This window comes from Pongo pygmaeus, chromosome 4 (assembly GCF_028885625.2).
Source record: "Pongo pygmaeus isolate AG05252 chromosome 4, NHGRI_mPonPyg2-v2.0_pri, whole genome shotgun sequence".
In the NCBI taxonomy this organism is placed as follows: Eukaryota; Metazoa; Chordata; class Mammalia; order Primates; family Hominidae; genus Pongo; species Pongo pygmaeus.
The window spans coordinates 81,436,488-81,459,410 of NC_072377.2; the positions used below are offsets into that span (position 1 = coordinate 81,436,488).

The 22,923-nt window shown below is 38.4% G+C and overlaps 1 pseudogene; it reads left to right on the top strand.

Annotated features, from left to right (window-relative positions):
* Positions 1–3,818: 3,818 nt before the first annotated feature.
* Positions 3,819–5,029, top strand: LOC129036702 (actin, cytoplasmic 1-like; annotated as a pseudogene).
* Positions 5,030–22,923: the final 17,894 nt, after the last annotated feature.

The following is a 22,923-nucleotide window of genomic DNA, read 5'->3' on the forward strand; positions in this document are numbered from 1 at the left end:
GTTTTCCATTTAATAATACATCACAGAAACTTCCCATTGCAGCAAGATGACTACTAAGACAACCTGAATCCCCACCTCCCCACACATACCATCTTCCTCTGGGCTTTGCTCTTTTGGGTCTGGACTCTGAGGAGGTAGGCTGATGGAAGGCCATTTCAGGTCAGTTCAGGAGAGTACTAACTGTAGGGAGGCCTGCAGAATCTAGGCAGGGAGATGCCCTCCAGCATTTGAAATGGAAACTAACTAAGCTGCATTTCTCACTGTCTAGCACCCTTTTGTTCTGTTATCCTTCAACCTAATTGAATACTGTTTAAATATTCCAGCCTGGCCTCAGGTGAACTATAGGAATGAGTTTATAAAGGTCTTTACAAGGGATAAGTCCACCCACCTTTGAGATTTAGGGTTGAAGAAATCTGAGAGATTAACAGCACTGAGTGAATCTGGCAGAACAAGAGAAAAGTCTAGCCATCTCCTCCCTCAGTGATAATTCTTGCACTGCCAATCTTAGAAGGTTGAGGTACTACAGTTGACCCTTGAACAACACAGTGGTTAGAGGTGCCAACCCCCTGTGCGGTCAAAAATCACATATAACTTTTGACTCACCAAAATCCTAGCTACTAATAGCCTACTGTTGACTGGAAGCCTTACCAATAACATAAACAGTCAATTAACACATATTTATATGTTGTATATAGGATATATTGTATTCTTACAATAAAGCAAGCTAGAGAAAAAAAAGTTATTAAGAAAATCATAAGGGGCCAGGCACGGTGGCTCAGACCTGTAACCCCAGCACTTTGGGAGGCTGGGATGGGCAGATCACTTGGGGTCAGGAGTTCGAGACCAGCCTGGCCAAAATGATAAAACCCCATCTCTACTAAAAATATAAAAATTAGCCAGATGTGGTGGCAGGCACCTATAATCCCAGCTATTCAGGAGGCTGAGGCAGGAGAATTGCTTGAGCCTGGCATGCGGAGGTTGCAGTGAGCTAAGATCGCGCCACTGCACTCCAGCCTGGGTGACAGACCAAGACTCTGTCTCAAAAAAAAAGAGAGAGAGAGAAAGAAATATATTTACTATTCATTAAGTGGAAATGCATCATCATGCAGGTATTCATCCTTGTGTCTTCATATTGAGTAAGCTGAGGAGGAGGAAAAAGAGGGGTTGATAGAGGTGAAAGAAGCTGGAGTGGGTGGAAAAGGAAGCAGGAGAGGCAGGCATACTCAGTGTTACTGTTGTTGAAAAAAATCTACATATGAGTGACCTGCACAGTTCAAACTTATGTTGTACAAGGGTCAACTGTATTTTTTTAAGGAACACTACAGATTCCCTTACAATTGAGAGGTGTTTTCCCCGTACACTTACTGGGCTGTGAACTCACAGCTCTTGCCATCCCCTCACACCATTCTTTTCCACTAGACTCCAAGCTTCTCAAGATTAGAGACCATATTACATTCATTTTGGTATCCCCAGCATCAAGCTTAAAGCCCAGTGCCTAGTAGATGCAAAGTATATATAATAAAAAGCAAGGGTGGGACTGAGCTAGATTTTAATTTTGACAAAAACAATAGACTGGTCATGTTTTTATCCTCCTGGAACTATGAAGCAACCTATAAGCAAGGAGCCTTCTGCAGTGCTCCAGAACTCAATGTACAGTTACCATGATATTTTATTTCTATTCAATAAAACCAAGTAGCCAACAGCAGAACACACCCCTGGAGAGATTACTTAAATAAGGAAGTATTAATACCATTGATAAAAGTATATTTTTGTGAAATAGCTCCGATAATTACCTCTAGAAGCCTGAGAGACCTAGAAAGATCCCCTTCCTTCCCTTCCACTTGTACACCTTTTCAAATTCTTTCAGTCCTGCCTCTTGCTGGAGCCCCTGCAGTGGCACGCAGTCACTTTCAGGCTTTGCATGAGTACAACATGATAGTGCCTTACTTTAGGCCCAAGCCATGTGCACCCAGGAGACAGGAAACAGGAGAACAGGGGAACAGGAGACTATGGATCAGTGACTCCCCTTTCATTCTGCAGACAGCAGATGGCTCTAAGATACATTCCATAAGGCCCTCAGATGATCTCGTGGAATCAAGCACCAGTCATGTGTAGCAAGGGCAAACTCAATAATCCACCTTCGCATTGGCTTTTCCTCTTTCTCTGTTTGACTTACCCCTTTCTCAATCCTGGCCCCATAATCACTTTCTGAACAAGCAGGGTAGTAACTACACTTGGAAAAATATTGTTCCGGCTCATTCATTGAGTAATTCAGAATGCTGCCAGCTTTGAATGGGACACAGACCAAGAGTGGACTCTGCTTCAAGTCTAGGCTACAGTGCAAGCTCACTTGCCATGACCCAGCAGATCCAATGATGCTGATGTATCTTTTGGATAAGGATACTGCCTATGAAGATTCTGGTAAACCCTAAGAGGGGCATATCATATAGACCATGCCCACTGTGATAGAGAAGTGCTCACTTTTTGAGGGACAACTCCAGAAATGCTCCTAGGCCCCAGGAGAGACTTGGAAATCAAAGACCTAAAAGAAACAAAACTTGCAATCACAGAAAAGGAAATCTAGGGAAGACGCCAAGAGTGCACATAAAGCATGTAATTTTTGTGTCTCCTGTTAATACTCACTGAAGAATATCTACCTCTGTGGAGACACTTAATAACCAAGTGGACAGGATGGCTTGTCCTATGGATGTCAAGCAGCCTGTCTTCCCAGCTACCTCAGTGTTGGTCTATGAACAGAGCAGTCATAGCTGCACGGGTGCAGGCTGTGGTAGGCAGCCTGTACAATGGCCATCAAGGATTCCTGCCTCCTGGCATTCCTGCCCTTGTGTAATCTCCTCTCCATATTAACTTAATTTTGATAAATAGAATATGGCAGAAATGACAATTATCACTTCTGATATCAGGTTAGTAAAAGGGCTTCCATCATGGGTGCCATTTCTCATTTTTTCTTGGGTTGCTCATGCTGGGGATAGCCAGTTGCTATATCATGAAGCTGCCCTGTAAAGAGGCCCACATGAGGAACTAAGGTCTACCAACAACAACATGATGGAGCTTAGAAGAGAATCCCTCCGAGTTGAGTCTTCAGATGAGACCACAGCCCCGCACTGCATCTTGACTGCAGTCTCCTGAGATAACTTGAAGCAGAGGGACCCAGCTTAAATGTACCCAAATTCCTGACCCACAGAAACTATGAGATAATAAATATTTCTTGTTTTTAGCCAATAACTTTTGGGGTAATTTGTTATGTGGCAATAGATAACTAATACAGGTTTTATGAATGGGCTGTCTTCTATGAAGGCTGATCTAGCTACTGCCACTGCTGACCAGTGGTAGAGTCTACTGACGCTGAGCATATGCATACTCTATGACCCAAAAATTCTCCAAGTATCCAGCACAAATGCTTACACATGTTTACCAAAAGACATATACAAGTATGTTCATGGGAGCACTATTTATAACAGCCAGAAACCGGAACTAATACAACTCTGTTGCTTGCCCTTTCACTCTCTGATTAGTGTGTTTGATGAACAAAAGTTTTTGGTTTTAGATTTAGATTTTAGTAGTCTAGCTACTACATTTTTGTCTTTATAGTTAGTGCTTTTTGTATCGTATTTAAGAAATATTCATCTACAAGCAAAGATCATGAAGATATTATCCTATGTTTTATTTTAAAGAGATTTTTATTATTTTAACTTTCACATTTAGATCTATATTCCACTGCCGAGACTGCGTCTGCCCCGCCAGCACAGAGCCTCGCCTTTGCCGCTCCGCCGCCAGTCCACACCTGCCGCCAGCTCACCATGGATGATGATATCACCGCGCTTCGTCGACAAGGGCTCTGGCATGTGCAAGGCCGGCTTTGCGGGCGACGATGCCCCCTGGGCCCTCTTCCCCTCCATTGTGGGGCGCCCCAGGCACCAGGGCGTGATGGTGGGCATGGATCAGAAGGATTCCTATGTGGGCAACGAGGCCCAGAGCAAGAGAGGCATCCTCACCCTGAAGTACCCCATTGAGCACGGCATCGTCACCAACTGGGTCGACATGGAGAAGATCTGGCACCACACCTTCTGCAATGAGCTGTGTGTGGCTCCCGAGGAGCAACCCGTGCTGTTGTCTGAGGCCCCCTGGACCCCAAGGCCAACCGCGAGAAGATGACCTAGATCATATTTGAGACCTTCAACACCCCAGCCATGTACGTGGCCATCCAGGCTGTGCTGTCCCTGTACGCCTCTGGCTGTACCATTGGCATCGTGATGGACTCCGGTGATGGGGTCACCCACACTGTGCCCATCTATGAGGGGTATGCCCTCCCCCACGCCATCCTGCGTCTGGACCTGGCTGGCCGGGACCTGACTGACTACCTCATGAAGATCCTCAGTGAGCGCGGCTACAGCTTCACCACCAAAGCCCAGCAGGAAATCATGCGTGACATCAAGGAGAAGCTGTGCTACGTCGCCCTGGACTTCGAGCAGGAGATGGCTAGGGCGGCTTCCAGCTCCTCCCTGGAGAAGAGCTAGGAGCTCTTCATCACCATTGGCAACGAGCGGTTCAGCTCCCCCGAGGCGCTCTTCCAGCCTTCCCTCCTGGGCATGGAGTCCTGTGGCATCCACAAAACTACCTTCAACTGCATCACGAAGTGTGACGCGGACATCCTCAAAGACCTGTAAGCCAATACAGTGCTGTCTGGCGGCACCACCATGTACCCTGGCATTGCCGACAGGATGCAGGAGATTACCGCCCTGGCGCTCAGCACGATGAAGATCAAGATCATTGCGCCTCCTGAGCGCGAGTACTCTGTGTGGATCAGAGGCTCCATCCTGGCCTCGTTGTCCACCTTCCAGCACATGTGGATCAGCAAGCAGGAGTATGACGAGTCCGGCCCCTCCATCGTTCACCGCAAATGCTTCTAGGCGGACTGTGACTTAGTTGTGTTACACACTTTCTTGACAAAACCTAACTTGCGCAGTAAACAAGATGAGATTGGCATGGCTTTATTTGTTTTTTGTTTTGTTTTGTTTGCTTGACTCAGGATTTAAAAACTGGAACAGTGAAGGTGACTGCAGTCGGTTGGAGAGAGCATCCCCCAAAGTTCTACAATGTGGCCGAGGACTTTGATTGTACATTGTTCTTTTTTTTTAATAGTCATTCCAAATATCATGGGATGCATTGTTACAGGAAGTACCTTGCCATCCTAAAAGCCACCCCGCTTCTCTCTAAGGAGAATGGCCCAGTCCTTTCCCAAGTCCAGACAGGGGAGGTGATAGCATTGCTTTCGTGTAAATTATGTAATGCAAAATTTTTTAAATTTTCGCCTTAATACTTTTTTATTTTGTTTTATTTTGAATGATGAGGCTTTGTGCCCCCCCCTTTTTTGTCCCCCAACTTGAGATGTATGAAGGCTTTTGGTCTCCCTGGGAGTGGGTGGAGGCAGCCAGGGCTTACCTGTACACTGACTTGAGATCAGTTGAATAAAAGTGCACACCAAAAAAAAAAAAAAAAGATCTACATTCCATCCAGAATTCGTGTTTGTGTATGGTATGGGGTAGAAGTTAATATTAAATATTTTTCTGGCCCAGTGCAGTGGCTCATGCCTGTAATCTCAGCAGTCAGATGGCTTGAGTCCAGGAGTTTGAGACCAGCCTGGGCAACACGGCAAAACCGCATCTCTATAAAAAGTACAAAAATTAGCTGGGCATAGTGGTACATGCCTATAGTCACAGCTACTTAGGAGGCTGAGGTGGGAGGATCACTTGAGCCCAGGAGGTGGAGGCTGCAGTGAGCCGAGATTGCCCCACTGCACTCCAGCTTGGGCAACAGAGTGAGACCCAGTCTCAAAAAATAAATAATATTTTTCCCATAGGGACTTATCATTTTTTAAAGCCTTCCTTATTCTGTGCTTTCTACCCTAGTTATTTATTTATTTATTATTTTTGAGATGGAGTTTCACTCTTGTTGCCCAGCTGGACTGCAATGATGCAATCTTGGCTCACTGCAACCTCCTTCCCCCAAGTTCAAGAGATTCTCCTGCCTCAGCCTCCCAAGTAGCTGGGATTACAGGCATGTGTCACCACACCTGGCTAATTTTGTATTTTTAGTAGAGATAGGGTTTCTCCATGTTGGTCAGGCTGGTCTCAAACTCCCAAACTCAGGTGATCTGCCCGCCTCTGCCTCCCAAAGTGCTGGGATTACAGGTGTGAGCCACCACACCCGGCCTCTACCCTATTTATAAGTTGTTATTGGCACCTATGGCAGAGTGTATTAACTGACTCACCCAATAGCCATTCCCAATACTCTTCTTCCTTGCTTCCATTGCGGGGCCAACTTCCTCAACTTTCCTGTAGCTAGAGGTATCCAGGTGCATAATTCTGGGCAATTGGGCATAAGTGGAAATAAGTAGGTGGCTGCTGGAAATGTATTGAATCTGTTGATGAAAGGGATGAATACCAGGAGGAGCTGCCTCTTTCCCACTTCTTCCATGAAAATAGATGGAATAACTGGAGCTTAAAAATCCATCTTTCATTTATGACAGGAAGACCAAAATTTTAGAGATACCAATCCTCACATCATTGAGCTGTTGAACCAAAACTTGCAGCTGCCTATCTCTAATTACCTTATGTGAGAAAAACAAATCTCATTTGTTTAAGCTACTGATTGTGAGATTTCCATTACTTGCAACCAAAGGGATTTTCTACGTGATACAGAATCCATTAGAGCTCCATGTGTACGTCTCTTCTTTGGAGGAAAAATACCTTTGAAAACAAAAATACCTCCAATTTTGGCTTTTTGTAATGTGCCATGTCCTTATTGTATGTGTGTATGTATTAAATACACAACTTAAATGGCTACAGGTCACAAAGTATGGATGTTGGAGAGCTGCACATTTTAAACAATAGGAATTATACATCGGCAACAAGAGAATATAATCTTTTTGTCAGTGACTTACAGAGGGTCTTATTTACAGCTGAACAGGTATTTGATATAACAATTCATTGTTCTGACACATGTAGCAATCATTATGTGCAGTTTTTAATGCATTATGTTATATTAGCTCAGCCCATGCTCTAAGACCGTGTAACATAAATTTTACCAAAAGAAATGACATTACATGACACTGACTTCTAAAAGACACACACTATTTTTTCAGATCACATATCCTTTATCCATAAGTGCCCAATTCAAAAATCAAGCTGGCAGGCAAAAGTGGAGTGAATGTATAGCCTCAAAGCAGCATATTTATCTTGAGTAGTTTTGCACATCCTACCTGTAGTCAATAATTCCATTCCATTTTTATGTTGAAATGCATGAGCAACATTAATGACCCTTTTTTTTCGTCACCTAAAGTGAGATTTTCATTCAGGGTCAATCAGGAGAGACCTGAAAGGTGTTTTTGGATGGCATGTTATGGATTAAATCTTTTTACATGTTTATCATGTACTATTTATGGCTGTTCTATTTGAAACTCTCACCAAAATTTTTACGATTATTTTATTTTTATTCTATCTGTGACTTTTTACTTCTTCCAATATGATATATGTCTCTTAGGTGTGAAATAATTTCCATTTTTATTACATATTCTTTTTTATATTAATAAGAAATGCAACAAAAAAGATGAGGATTTTTGGACAACATATTTCTAGATTACCCAAAGAAAACTTTAAATGCTGGTTCACAAAAATCCATTGATATAAATTTTAAATGGTAATTGTTCGCTTTTTTAAAAAAATAATTATCTCCCAACCCTTTTCTGTTTGTTATGGAAAACTACTTAAGACCCACATAATTTTTCTTGGCTTAGAAACTTAAAGTAAATAAAATAAGAATAATAAGCAATCTTCTGTGAAAGCTTATTAGATTCTGGAGAATGGTTTGCCAAAGGGAATGAAGTCTTTGTAAAATGGCTTTTCTTCTAATATTTTAAGGTAATATAAAGTTATTACTTCTTAATTGAGGACAGAAATTTCATTTCAACTTGCACAACTTCCAATTCCAATATTGCTATCCTAATATTTAATTATTGTATTGTTATTATCATTATTACTATAATTATTTCTCATTCTTTATTACCATATTCTTTGTACATGTAAGTGTGGGTGTGATCACCACTTAATCATATAAGTGAGATTTTAAGAATTCTTGTAATGTACGGGTTATATGCTTCCAAATGATTTAGAAACTTTAGAACTGATTAAACTAGACAAAACTAGACAAAAATTCTCATTGGATTTTTAGCTACATTAAGAAATCAGAGTGGCCAGGCGCAGTGGCTCACACCTGTAATCTCAGTACTTTGGGAAGTCGAGGCAGGCGGATCACCTGAGCTCAGAAGTTCAAGACCACCCTGGCAATATGGAAAAACCCCATCTCTACAAAAAATACAAAAATTAGCCAGGTGTGAAGGTATGCACCTGTAATTCCAGCTACTTGAAGGGCTGAGGTGGGAGGATGGCTTGGGCCCAGGAGGTCAAGGCTGCAGTGAGCCAGGTTTGCACCACTGCACTCCATTCTGGGTGACAAAGCAAGACTCTGTCTCAAAAAAAAGAGAAAAAAATCAGAGTAATAGAATTGAATAAAGATATTGATTGAGTTCAGTACAACAACTGGGAGTCTATTTGACACCAACTTACTAAGAATTAATGGCTTTTTTTTTTCTTTTAAGAGACAGAGTCTCTGTCTGACACCCAGGCTGGAGTGCAGTGGCATGAGCATAGCTTACTGCAGCCTTGAATTCCTAGGCTCAAGCATTCCTTCCACCTCAGCCTCCTGAGTAGCTAAGACTACAGGCTCATGCAACCACACCCAGCTAATTTAAAAAATAACATTTTATATGTCGAGATGGGATCTCACTGTGTTGTCCAGGCTGGTTTCAAACTCCTGGCCTCAAGCAATCCTCCTGCTTCAGCCTCCCTAAGTGCTGGTACTACAGGCATGAGTCAGTGTATCTGACCTTTATTCCCATTTTCTGTATTCAATTGTTTTGGTGTTTGTGCTTTGGTATTCAGCCAGGCCATGACTCTCCTGAAATGATTAAAAGCAGGTATTTGGGACCCAGATAGAATATCTTCTACACAGAGTTGTGGTGGTTGTGTATATACAATGTACATAAAGGATTTAGCACAATACCTGGCTCATTAAGAATACCCAGTAAATTATAACTATTATTATTATTATCATCTTTACTCAAGTAGTCAAATAAAAAAATTATTTATCCAAAATTGATGCTCTTTAATAAAATTATATTGTGATGCAAATTTTTTTCCAGGGAATTACCAAATGATTCTAATACAAGCCACTGCTTATCCGTATATCAGGGTTATAAATAGAGATATGAATATTACTAGGTTGATCTTCTAATACAAACAGTAAAGGAAAGGAATCCTCACATGTTTGATTTATTGGCAATTTGCCATAATAATAGATTCTTCAAATGAATACCTTTAAAATATTCTGTGTAAATCATGTGTTTGTGCTCATCAGGTTTAAATGCTAGCTGTGTAACTTTGGAAAACGTATTAACTTTTCATTTTTCATCGGGAAGACTAGTGGTATGCTAATATGAATAATTTTTATCATGTAGTATTTTATAAGTGATAGTCATTATTTTCAAATAAGGAAGAATATATAAGTAAGCCTTCATCACTCTGAAGGGCACATTGTATATTAAAAAAATATTTATAACAATATTTAAAATAGTGCCTCAATGCAGCCTATATTTTTCTTTTAGCACAGGCAAAAATTCAGATAGGAAAATTCCTAAGAGGTAAAATGCTAAGAGTTTCTCATAAAGAAGGAAAACAAGGATAAAAATCAATAAAATTACAGAAAAGGGCTTATCAGCATGTGCAGTTTTTTATTTAGAAAATGGGAATTAGTCTTCACAGAATCACTGGAGAATAAACACTTGGAAAGCAATTTTATTTAACTTATATTAAATAATTTGTGCCTGCAAGTACAGACTGATTCATAATTTAAGTCATACACACTATTACACAAGGTGGAATTTTGTTTTCTTTGCTTTATAAAAGTTAACTTCCAGGCTGGACATAGTGGCTCACTCCTGTAATCCCAGCACTTTGGGAGGCCAAAGCAGGATTGCTTGAGCCCAGGAGTTTGAGACCCGCCTGGGCAAGATAGTTAGCCTTTGTTTCCACAAAAAAGAAAAAAGAAAAAAAAAGTTAACTCCCACAACTAAAGTGAAAAAAATCAATGCTTTACAAATGCCGCTTTGTAAATGGGTGGTGAGGTTTGGCTGACTAACACACAAATGAAGCAACTGTGTTTTAACTGTTCTAACAGGAAAAAAAAATAGTGGGGAGAGCATTCAAGATAAATTGTCTCTCTAGAATATAATGTATTTCTCAGTTACAAAATGATAAGAGCCGGATGTCTGAATACTTTGTGAAATATTTAAAAGGAAGATTCAGAGTAACAAGACAAGGGGCAAGTTGCCAGTGGCAGTTGTAAATTGCTTAAGCTGGACACATTGTGTTCTTTAAACTTTCATTATCTCTGTTTTTCCTTTTGCAACCAATTGGAAATGGATATAATGGCACAAAGACAGGAAAGGGTGAATAACAATGAAAATGAATTTAATACAGAGCTAGGAACTGACAGAGAATTAGAGAGCAGTAGTGAGTTGAGAAAGAGAAATAAAGGTGAAAATAGGTTTGGGGTTAAATAGGCCAAAAGGGTATGATCAAGGTGGGAAGACCTGAGGCAGTTGGGCAATGCCCTGCATTCTTTAAACTTTTCTGTACAGTTGACCCTTGAACAGCTCATGGGTTAGGGGCACCACCTTCTCACAGTAAAAAATCCATGTATAAATTTGACTCGCTAAAAATAAGAGGGGGTCAATGGATATTTGGTAACAATTAGAAGTCTCTGCCACAGGCCTGCTTTGGGATGTAAGACATCACTGATTTCAATGCATTTAGTGTGGTGCACTGAAAGGGAGATATGTAGGTAGGCGGCAATTTGCATGTCTTGTATCAGCCTTTGCTAATCAACCCATTGCCTTGATTACTGTGGCTTTATAGTAAGCCTTGAAATGAGGTAGTCTGAACACTTTGTTCTTTTCAAAATAAATTCTTTTGGCTATTCTAATTTATTGGGCTTTGCATGTAAATTTTACAATCAGCCTGTTGATATCTACAAAACTTCCTGCTGGGATTTTGATTAGGATTGCATAAAATCTATAGATTGGTCTGGGGAGAATTGACATTATTAACAATGTTGAGTCTTACAATTCATGAACATAGTATATATCTCCATTTATTTGGGTCTTCTTTGACTTCTTTCATCTGTATTTTATATTTTTTAGCAACACATCCTGCACATATTTTGTTAGATTTATAGGTATTCCCTTTGTGTGTGTGTGCTATCATAAGCAACATTGTATTTAAATCTTTTATTTTGAGTTATTCATTGCCCATATATAAAAATTCAGTTGATTTGTATGTATTGGTCTGGTATTCTGTGATCTTGCCAAACTCATTTATTAGTTCTAGGAGCTTTTTGGTGGATTCATTGAGATTTTCTACATAGATAATTATGTCATCTGCAAATAGAGACAATTTATTTTCTCCTTTCTAATCTGTATGCCTTTTATTTCTTTTTCTTGCCTTATTATGCTGGCTAGAACTCCCAATATAGTGTTGAATAAGAATAGTAATATTGGACATCTATCTTTTATCTTAACATGCAGAAGTCATATTTTACCATTAAGATGCCAACCATAGATATTTTGTAGGCACTTTCATCCGGCTAAGGAAATTCCTTTTTATTCCTAGACTTCTGAGAGTTTTGAACACAAATTTGTGTTGAATTTTGTCAAATTCCTTTTCTGCATCTATTAAGATGATCAAGACATTTTCTACTTTAGTCCTTTAATTTGGTGAATTATGTTGACTCATTTTCAAATCATTGAATCTGCCTTACATTCCTGAAATAAACATTACTTGGCCATGACATAGTATCTTTTTTATATATTCCTAGATCTCATTATTATTATTATTATTTGACAGACAGAATCTCACTCCATTGCCCAGGCTGGAGTGCAATAACACAATCTTGGCTCACTGCAACCTCCGTCTCCGGTTTCAAGTGATTCTCATGCCTCAGCCTCCCAAGTAGCTGGGATTACAGGTGTGTGCCATCACACTGGGCTAATTTTTGTATTTTTAGTAGAGAACGGGTTTTGCTATGTTGGTTAGGCTGGTCTTGAACTCCTGACCTCAGGTGATCTGCCTGCCTTGGCCTCCCAAAGTACTAGGATTACAGGTGTGAGCCACTGTGCCCAGGCTTATTTTCTAATATGTTGTTGAGGGATATTGGTCTGTAGCTTTCTTTTCTTGTATTTTCTTTTCCTGCTTTTGGTATTGAGATAATACTAGCTGAACAAAATAACTGTTCCCTCATCTTCTATTTTCTGGAAAAAAAAAAAAAAAAGTTTAAATAGAATTAAAAGTCAGGAGAAAATTTCCCACTTAAGTGTTTGGTAGACTTCACCAGTGTAACTATCTGGACCCAGAATTTTTTTGTTGGAAGATTTTAAACGGCAAATTCAATTTCTTTTCTATGTATAAGACAATTCAAGTTATCTGTTTCTTCTTGAGTGCATTTTGGTAGTTTGTGTCTTTCAAAGAATTTGTCCATTTTATCTACTTCGTTGAATTATGGTTAGTTTGTAGTATTCTCTTCTAATTTCTATAGGGTATTTAGTGCTATCTCTTCTTCCTGATATTGGTAATTAGTGTCCTTTCTCTATTTCTCTCACCACCCTCACACTCCTGCCGTGTGTGTGTGTGTGTGTGTGTAAGCTCTGTACCTTTTAAGCCTCTGGCAACCACTAGTGTACTTTCTGGCTGTGTGGATTTACTTATTCTGGATGTTTCATATAAATGGAGTCATACAGTATTTGATCTTTTGTGTCTGGCTTCTTTCACTATGCATAATGTTTTCAAGGTTTATCCATGTTGTAACATGTATCAGTACTTCTTTCTTGTGCCTGAATTCTATAGATACACACACACACACACACACACACACACACACACACCCATGGGTATATGTATCCATTCAACTTCTTTACTAGGTATAAGACAATTCAAGTTATCGATTTCTTCTTGAAATTGAATGGATATACACATATCTGTCACTGTCTCTATCTCTATTTCTCTTTTATTGATGTAAAATTCATGTAATATAAAATTAACCACTAATCACTTTAAAACATACAATTCAGTGGCATTTCATACATTCACAGTGTTGGGCAGTTGTTACCTCTATCTACTTATAAAACATTTTCATCATACCAAAAGGAAACTCTGTACCTTTTAATCTTCTGGCAACCACTAGTCTACTTTCAGTCTGTATGGATTTACTTTTTCTGGATGTTTAATATAAATGGAATCATATAGTATTTGACTTTTTGTGTCTGGCTTCTTTCACTATGCGTAATGTTTTCAAGGTTCGTCCATGTTGTAACATGTACCAGTACTTCATTCTTTTTTGTGCCTGAATAATATTCTATTGTATGGATATACCACATTTTGTTTATCCATTCATCAGTTAATGGACATTTAGGTTGTTGCCCTCTTTTGGTATTGTGAATAGCTATAAACATTCATGTACATGTATTTGTTTAAATACCTGTTTTTGATGTCTTTTCTTTTTTTATTCTTGGTCAGTCTGGCTAAATGTTTATCAAGTTTATTGACCTTTTTAAAGAGCCAGCTTTTGGTTTCATTGATTTTCCTCTATTTTTTTCTGTTTTCGATTTCATTGACTTCTGCTCTTATCTTTGTTTATTGACCTTGTATCCTGTCCATGTTGCTGAACTCATTTATTAGTTCTAATAGCTTTTTTCCTTTTGCTTCTTTTGTATTTAATTTGTTTACTTTTACTGGTTTCCTAAAATGGAAACTTAGATTATTGATTTAGAACCTTTTTCTTTTCTAATATAAGCATTTAACACTACAAATTTCCTTCTAAGCACAGACTTAGCTGAACTCCACAAATTTTCCTATGTTATATTTTCATTTTCTCTCAGTCCAAAGTATTTTCTAATTTCCCTTGAGACTTCCTCTTTGACTCATGGGTTATTTAGAAATGTATTATTTGGGGATTTTCCAGAAAACTTTCTGTGATTGATTTTTAATTTAATTCTGATACAAGAGAACATACTTTCTATAATTTCAATTATTTTAAATGTGTTAAGGCCCAGAAGATAGCCTATCTTGGTGAAAGTTCCATGTGTACTTGCAAAAAATGTGTATTTTGCTGTTACTTGGTGCTATGTTCTATAAAATGTCACTTAGATACAATTAGTTATGGTATTGGTCAATTTTTTATATCTTTGCTGAATTTCTGTCTGCAATTTCTATCTATTACCAAGAGAGGAATATTGAAGTCTCCTACCATATCTGTAGTTATGGTATATCTCCTTCTCTTTTCAGTTCTATCAGCTTTTGCTTTGTGTATTTTGAAGCTCTGTTGTTAGGTGCATTTACATTTAGGATTGTAATGTCTTCTTGGTAAATCAACTCTTTTACCAACTTGTAATGTTTCCCATGGTAAATTTCTTTGTTCTGAAGTCTACTTTGTCTTATGTTAGTTAGTCACTCCATATGTCTTTTGATTAGTGTTTGAATGGTACGTTTTTCTCCCTATTCTTTTACTTTAATCTATCTGAAGTGAGCTGCTTATAGACAGCATATATTTTGGTCTTCTTTATTTGTTTGCTTGTTTGTTTAACCGATCTGACAATCTCTGTTTTTATTTGGTATGTTTAGACATTTACACATAGTGTAACTTTTGATATAGTTGGATTTAGGTCAGTCATTTTATTATTTGTTTTCTGTATGCCCCCTTCATTTTTGGTTTCTCTGTTTCCCCATTTCTTGCCTTTATCTGGATTATTTCAATATTCTTTGGTATTTTATTTCAATTTATCTATTGTCATTTCTATCTATTGTCTCTTTGTATGTGTGTGTGTTTCCTCTAGGGATTGTAATATACTTACCTAACCATTGACAGTCTACTCAGAGTTACTATTTACCACTTTAAATAAAATGCAAATTCCTTATAACCACATAAGTCTTTTTATCCTCCCACATTTATGTTACAGTTGCCATTTGAAGTATACTGTCATTTGTAGAAAATGATGTCTAGGAGTCTGGTGACTTGGGAGTTAATTTACAGTACAAAAAATCTCAGGTAATTAAGAGGGCTGTGAGAATGAGGCAAGACAAAGATTAGAACGGAGGTTTTATTAGTGGTAATGTTAAGACTGTAGCAAGGAACCAGGAATTAAATGTTTTGGATACACAATGTCATTTGCTTCAAATAGCTTTAGTGCACTGCTTGGGAAAGAGGAGTGTGTGGGTGGTGAGTGGATTGCATATCTTGTAATCATAGTACTCAAAAAGGCTTAAGATTATCTTGTTACTTCTCTGTGTTATTAATGTTGAAACACCCTGTAGAAGAAGAAGGTGAAAGGAGCAATTTCCCTGAAATAAGTGATGCTTGGCTTAACTCGCAAGCACAAAAACAGACAATTATTTCCATAAACTCTGTCCTGAGCTACATCTGCAAAACTGATACCTGTGATGATGGAGGGAGGTTCCAGATTTCAGAGAAAATGAAAGAAATTTGTGCCATTAGCAGATGATCAGGTAACAGGGTAAACTGCTCAAACTGGGACATCCTTTCTGAACTGGGACATCCTAAATAAACCCAAAGCATGTACAACACTTAGCAATATACAACAATCTAAGCTTGAATAATTACACAATTTTTCAATTCAAATTTTGATTTAAACCCCAGGACTAGCTTATTTATTTGACATAGCAGCTAAATTGTTACTTCTCTTGGAGACACCTTTGGCTTCTAGCTGCTCAAAATATATCTCAAGTTGCCTCTCCTTTGTCCTGAAGGCAGCCCCAGAATCCTCCCAGAAGTAAGCAGCTGTCAGGCCATGCTCTTTTCCCCTAGAATATCCTTTCAAGCCTCTCCTCAAGCCAAAATAATAACCTTTCAACATCTCAGGTCTAGGAAAGTTCTAAAGTAAGCAATCAATACCATGGAAACAATCCTTTGACATCATTCCAGTAAATCCATCTTTGGGCTATGCAGCTTGTTTCACTGTAATGGTGTTATTCTGGGATTTATTGGCTTCCAGAACTGAGAAAAAGATATAGGAGCACTTTGAGCAAACTGCTCAGTTATGGAGAATGGGAAAAAACCTCAAATATCTACAATATGTGCTGCTCTGTTGTTCATTTATTTCTTTCAGTTTTCTTATATTTTGACAAATTGTTTGATGTGAATTCATATTGTTTCTGTTTTTGTGAATCATAAACAGATCCTTAGACATGAGTAAATATCTTTTTGCCAATTTGAATGAAAGAAAGCAGAAAAATTGCAGCTCATATGTACATCTGTATCATTCAAGACAGAAACCACGTCAGTTATTTGAACAGAGAGAACATAATCATTATCTAGGCATAAAGTTGTTAACAAAGTAAATGAAAGGGAAAAAAAAGATGTCACAGAGGTAGCAACTGCAGGAAGCATTTACTACTCCTAGAATTGGGGAACAAAGGAAAGAAGTTGAAATTATTTGCATTTAGGAACTCAGAGGAGGAAGCAGAACTCTGAAGTGAGGACATCAGGCAGCTTATGCTGGTTCCTCTGAGAGGGTACAATGAGTGTGATCCCACAATATAGAGGGAAAACCCCAAACAGAGTTAAGCTGCTGCCACAGGAAGGAACTGAAATCTGTTGGAATAAAGAATTGATGCTAGTGTGATGCCCACAGGAACAGGAAACATTCAGGAAGCCCACAGGAAGGAGTCTGTTTTTGTTCCTCTAGCATTGCAGGCTCTTGACAAAATAGAACTGTGTATTTTAGAATTCTAAACCTAGCATCACACTGCAGATTATTGAAGGATAAGTGTGGATGTGAGAGATGAAAACTTAATAACTGACAGAACATGCCGACAACTTATTATCATTGCATTTAAATTAAGCAAGATGAAGACAGCGGATAGAAAGGCGATTTGGCTCCCTCATGTAGGGCTCCTAGGGCATTACCTTGAAAGAGCCCCCTTAGTCCAGGATTTGGTCCTCAGCTCTCTGGGCCCAGAAACTCAAGTTTGTCAGAACATCAAGAACTGACAAAGCTCAGATGGATGGACTCACATGATCCAACTTACATGGGACCATTGAACAATCCCGATGGATGGACTCACATGATCCAACTTACATGGGACCATTGAAGAATCCCAAAGGCCAAAGTACTCATTTATAGTGAGAAATACTACTACATAGATGTTTAAACTGGTGTATGCATTCCTTCATTTGTTGGAAAATGTGGTAGTCAGAAGGTGGCTGATGGTCATGAAGTAAGAGTGGGAGAGTTGGTTGTCTGAGCTTCATAGCACAATTGTCTGACATATCTGACTCCATTAGAGAGATGTACTAGGCAAACTGACCAGATGCTCACATCAGCTAGTAAGCCTCCTCACCATGTGTACAGAGCCAGCAGAATCCCCCTAAGTCTCAATCTTTCTCTCCTCTTTTCTTGGCTCCTGGCTTAGACCAGCCTTCTGTCAGCATATCTTTTCAGGTAGTTAATATGTGGTTAGTTATAGTTTTATGTGTCCAAGACATACAGTCTTGGACAAGTTATTGAATCTTTCTGTTTTCTCTTCTTTAGATTGGGGACAATAATCCCTATTTGATGGGGCTTTATATGGATTAAAAGCAGTAGTCCATATACATACTCATAGGAACAGTGCCTAACACACAGAAAGCTCCCGAAACATTCAAGTTCAACCCTTATTTTTACTCCTACTTTGATTGTATTATTAAAACATTCGCTCTTTTGATAGATTTTTTTCTTTAAAAAGATAGGTTAAGGGGACATTACTACAGATCTCATGGACATTAAAAGGATAATCATGGAATACTGTGAACAACTCCATACCCACAAATTTGATAACTTAGATGAAATGGACCAAATCCTTAAGAAACACAGTCTGCCAAAATTCACTCAAGAAAAAACAAACAATTAAAATAGGCCTGTATTTATTTTCAAAATTGAATCTATAATGAACAACCTTTCAAAACAGAAAGCACAAGGCTCTGATGGGTTTATTGGTGAATTCTATCAAACATTTAAGGAAGATATTATACCAATTCTCTATAATATCTTTAAGAGACTAGAAGGTGAGGAACTACTTTCTAACTCATTCTGTTGATCCAGCACAGTCCTAATACCAAAACCAGACAAAGACATTACAAGAAAAGAAAACTACAGACCAATATCTCTCGTAAACATAGATGCAAAAACCCTCAACAAAATATTAGCAAATTGAATCCAACAATGTATAAAAAGAATTACGTCCCACAGCCAAGTGGGATTTATCCCAGTTATGCAAGGCTGCTTCAACATTTAAAAACCAACTAATGTAATCTATCACATCAACGTGCTAAAAAAATCATATCAATAGATGTGGAAAAAGCATTTGACAAAATTTGACACCCATTCATGATAAAAACTCTCAGTAAACTAGGAATAGAGGTAGACTTCCTTGACTTGATAGACACAAAAAAAACCTGCAGCTAACATCATACTTAAGGGTGAGAAACTGGGTACTTTCCTACTAAGATCAGGAACAGGGCAAGGATGTCTCCTCACCACTGCTTTTCAATGTCATACTAGAAGTCCTAGCTAATGCAATGAGACCAGACAAGAAAAGAAAAGGTATACAGTTTGGAAAGGAAGAAATAAAACTATAAATTTGTTTATAGATGACGTGATTGACTATGTAGAAAATCCAAAAGAATTGACCAAAAAAAAAAAAAAAGACTCTTGGAAGTAATAAATGATTCTAGGGATTGCGGTATGCAAGGTTAATATGCAAAAGTCAATTGTTTTCCTACATACTAGTAAGGAACAAGTGGAATTTGAAATTCAAAACACAATATCACTTACATTAGCACCTCTTAAAAATGAAATACTTAGGTATAAACCTATCAAAATATTTACAAGAACTATATGAGGAAAACTACATAACTCTGATGAAAGAAATCAAAGAACTAAATAGAGATATATTCCATGTTCATGGATAGTAAGTCCAAATATTGTCAAGATATAAGTTCTCCCTAACTTGATCCATAGATTCAATGCCATCTCAATCAAAATCTCAGCAAATTATCTTGTAGATATTGACAAACTGATTGTAAAGAGAATGTATATGGAGAAGCAAAAGAACCAGAATTGCCAATAAATACTGAAGAAGAACAAAGTTAGAAGACTAACACTACCCAACTTCGAGATTTACTATAAAGCTACAGTAATCGAGACAGTGTAGTATTGGCAAAAGAATAGACAAATAGACCAAAGGAACAGAAATAGACCTAGCTAATAGCCCAGAAATAAATCTACCTAAATACAGTCAACGGATCTCTGACAAAGGAGAAAAGGCAGTACAATGCAACAAAAAGTCTTTTCAAAAAATGGTGCTGAAACAACTGGACACCCAAACGTAAAAAAATTTAATCTAGACACAGAACTTGCACTCTTGTGTGTTCTTAGTTAACATAAAAATTAACTTAAAAATCATAGAACAAAGTGTGAAACTCCTAGAAGCTAGAAACATGCAAAACTGGGCTGGCGCAGTGGCTCACACCTATAATTCCAGCACCTTGGGAGGCCAAGGCAGGTGGATCACCTGAGGTTGGGAGCTCGAGAACAGCTTGGCCAACGTGGCAAAACCCTGACTCCACTAAAAATACAAAAATTAGCCAGGCACTGTGGCGCACGCCTGTAATCCCAGCTACGTGGGAGGCTGAAGCAGGAGAATCACTTGAACCTGGGAGGCAGAGTTTGCAGTGAGCCGAGATCTCACCAGTGCACTCCAGCCTGGGCAAAACAGTGAGACTCCATCTCAAAAACAAAAGAAAAATGCAAAACTATAAAACTCCTAGAAAATAGAAAACCCAGATGACCTTGGGTATAGTGTTGACTTTTTAGCTACAACATGAAAGGTATGATTTATTAAAGTAATACTTGAAAAGCTGTACTTCATTAAAATTAAAAACTTTTACTCTGGAAAAACAATGTCAAGGGAATAATTAGATGAGCCATAGACTGGAAGAAAATATTTATAAAAGACACATCTAATAAAGGACTCTTACCAAAAATATACAATGAACTCTTAAAAGTCAACGAGTTAAAAAAATTTCAGCGGGTGGAAATGTAACAACCCAATTTAAAAATCACCAAAAAGATAAACAAATGGCAAATAATATGAGAATATATTCAACAGTCTATATCATTAGGGAACTGCAATTTAAAACGATGATGATATACCACTACGCACATGTTGGAATGGCTAAAGGCCGAAACATTAACAACATCAAATGCTGATGAGTATGTAGAGCAATAGGAACTCTCTTTCATTGCTGGTAGGAATGCAAAAATGGCACAGCCATTTTGAAAGACACTGACAGTTTCTTACAAAACCAAACATACTCTTACCACATAATTTAGCAATCACACTCCTTGATATTTATCCAAATGGACTGAAAACCTATGTCCATACAAAAACCCTGTACATGAATGTTTATACCAGCTTTATTCATAATTGCCCAAACTTGAAAGCTACCAAGATGTCTTCCAGTAGGTGAATGGATATATAAACTGTGGTACATCTAGACAACGGAATATTATTCCATGCTAACATGAAATGAGCTATGAAACCATGAAAAGACATGGAGGAAACTCAAATGCATATTACTAAGTTAAAAAGCCAATCTGAAAAGGGTGCATAATGGCTATGGCCACATGACATTCTGGAAAAGGCAAAACTATGGAGACACTAAAAAGATCAGTGGTTACCAAGAATTGGGTGATGGGGAGGGATAAATAAGTGGAGTGCAGAGGATTTTTTTAGAGCAGTGAAAATATTCTGTATGTTACTATAATGACGGATACATGTCATTATACATTTGTACAAACTCATAGGAGGTACAACACCAAGAGTGAACCCTAATGTAAATTATGGACTTTTAGTGATTATAATGTGTCAATGTAGGTTTATCAATTGTAACAAATATACCATGGGGTGTCGGAGTAGGGTGGAGGAAGATGTTGATAATTGGGAAGGCTATGATGCCTGTGTGGTGACAGGGGTTATATGAAAAATCTCTGTACCTTCCTCTCAATTTTGCTGCGAATCTACAACTGCTCTAAAAATATAACATCTCTTTAAAAAAATAAGTTAAATGGCTGTATATAATTCCATTGAAAGTAGTTATCATTTAATTTAACCAGTAGCATTGTTAGGTAGTAAGATGGTTTTTAATTGTGATGTTTTGTTTCTGGTATCGTGGCAGGATAGGTTCCCAGATGGATACTCACACTGAAACAAATTAACCTGCTGATGACATATTCAAAAGCATCAAAGAGCTGGCAAGGAAGTAAAGAATATCCAGGTCAAACACTATGTGAAGACAGAAACCCAGAAGATCAAATACAAAGAAACAAACAAAAATCTTAAAAGCCGCCATGGATAAAAGGTAGCTTACTTTGATAGGAGCAACATATTAAGAGCTATGTTTCCTAATTCAACAGTGGAAGCAAGAAGTCAGTGGAATAATTTCTCAGTGTGTCAAACCGTATTCATAAGCATTTACTTTAGTAAGCATCTGATGCTGGCAAACTGTTTCAGTGTTTTTATCTGAAAGTATCTTATCTTGCTGTTATTCTGGAAAGGTATTTTCACTGGGTATAGAATTGTATGTTGATAGTGGTTTATTTTCTGGCACATTGATATTTCAATACACACACACACACACCCTTACATGTATTTAGTTTTACCAAAAGGAACATAACCTCAGACAGAAGGTTAGAAACGAAAACAAGTGAGAAATTTCAAAATGGCAATTATGTGGATAAATCAAAATGATAGACTATAAAACAACACATATGTCAGTCATTGGAGATAATGTATTCAGTTTCCTACTGAAAAATACAAAATCTTATTTGTGCAAATTTATGAGGCACATGAGAAATTTTGTTACATGTATATCATGTGTAGTGATAAAGTCAGGATATTCAGGGTATCTATCACCTCAGTACAATACATTTTTTTTTTTTTGAAATGGAGTCTTGCTCTGTCACCCAGGCTGGAGTGCAGTGGCACAATCTCGGCTCACTTCAACCTCCGCCTCCTGAGTTCACGCCATTCTCCTGCCTCAGCCTCCCGAGTAGCTGGGACTACAGGCGCCCACCACCACGCCTGGCTAACTTTTTTGTATTTTTAGTAGAGATGGGGTTTCACCGTGTTAGCCAGGATGGTCTCGATCTCCTGACCTCGTGATCCTCCTGCCTCAGCCTCCCAAAGTGCTGGGATTACAGGCATGAGCCACCGCGCCTGGCAATACATTTTTGTTAAGTATAGTCATCCTACTCTGCTATCAAACATTGAATTTATTCCTTTAGAGCACATTAATTCCATGTATCCTCCTCATGACTATATGCAATTGTTTTAAATTGTTTAAATTTTAAAATGGTATACACAACAATACTTTGAAATTAAAATACTAAAAGGCCAGGCAAGGTGGCTCATGCCTGTAATCCCAGCACTTTGGGAGGCCAAGCAGGGAGGATTGCTTGGGCCAGAAATTTAAGACCAGCCTGGGAAACATAGCAAGATCCTTTTTCTACCAAATAAAAAAATTTTAAAAATTAGCCAAGTGTAGTGGCATACGCCTGTAGTGCTAGCTACTTGGGAAGCTGAGGTGGGAGGACTGCTTGAGCCAAGGAGTTCAAAGCTGCAATGAGCTATGATTGTGCCACTGCACTCCAGCCTGAGCAACAGAGCCAGACCCTGA